Source organism: Sphaerodactylus townsendi, linkage group LG09, assembly GCF_021028975.2.
Source record: "Sphaerodactylus townsendi isolate TG3544 linkage group LG09, MPM_Stown_v2.3, whole genome shotgun sequence".
NCBI lineage: Eukaryota > Metazoa > Chordata > Lepidosauria > Squamata > Sphaerodactylidae > Sphaerodactylus > Sphaerodactylus townsendi.
The window spans coordinates 95,474,096-95,475,345 of NC_059433.1; positions in this window are offsets into that span (position 1 = coordinate 95,474,096).

Sequence of the window (1,250 nt, forward strand, 5' to 3'; positions counted from 1 at the left end):
CACCCCCCGATGGTACCTACCCACCAAACTGGAAACCGTATCGGTGCCAGCAAGGCTTGCACGCGAACGGGCCAAGCCGCTTAACGCCCACCAAGCCACCAAAGTTGCCGATAGAAATAGGGCCGCCAAAGCCCCGGTGATCAACTATGGGGCTTGCCGCCAGAGGTTCCTTCAGCACGTTCCAGCCGGGCTGCTTTGAAAAGCTTCCGCCGCTGCGGCCAGGCTTTGTCAGTTGTTAATATCCAGCCCTCAGTGCCACTAAACCAGTCCGCACCAGCATCGGGCACCCGTCATCAAGGGGAGTCCAGGTCGCTAAGTGATAAACGCTGAGAAGCAGCTGGCTAAAAGCAGCAGGGAGAGGGAGAGACGCTGGACCAAACGCTGGCGCAGGGAGACACGGTGGTGTGCATTCCGTCACTTCGTCCCCGCCTCAAGCTGGCTCCTCGCCACACGCCGGCTCTTACAACTCTCACTCTCTGTCACATCCCCTGGTAGGTGTTCCTAACTTCAAATCCTAACTCCTAACTTCTCTAGGGCTAACTTAATAAGAGGGAGGAATTAACTACATTAAACTACTGCAACGGAGTCTGCCAGTTGAGTCTGCCGTTCTGGACGCCATCTCTATTGAAAAAAACAGAAGGGAGAACAAGAAAAATTCTCCTTCCTCCTTGTGGAAGGCTGGATAGAGTTAGGAACCTTGGGTGGCTTTCCGATTAGGAATCCAGCATTCTATCAGTTTCAAATTTACCAGCATGGGCTAATTGGCCATGCTGGGACAGAGGGGCATGGATGGGAATTGTAGTTCCTGAACATTTGGAGAGCCGCAGGTTCCCTACCCCTGTAATAGAGTAATAGTTTAGAATGTTAGATTAGAAATGGAGAGACCCAGAGTGAAATCCCCACTTTGGCTTGAAGTTCATTGGCAGTGCAATCTTATGCAGCACTGATGTCAGTAGACTTGATAACTTTGCATAGGACTACACTGTTGATTACCATGAGTAAGTCAGTCTCAGCCTTATCAATGGCAGTTTCAAATTTACAGCATGCACCACTAATCATGGGTGCCCCATCTACCATACTGTGCTATTTTCTTTCTTTTTTGAAACTTCATTGTCCAAAATCAAACTTGAACCCACGGACTGCGTGTTACTCTAGTACAGGAGTGTCAAACATGTGGTCCAGGGGCAAGATCCTGTCCGTGAGAAGACTTATTAGGCTTGTGAGCCAGCTGAGGCAACCCCACACCCCTG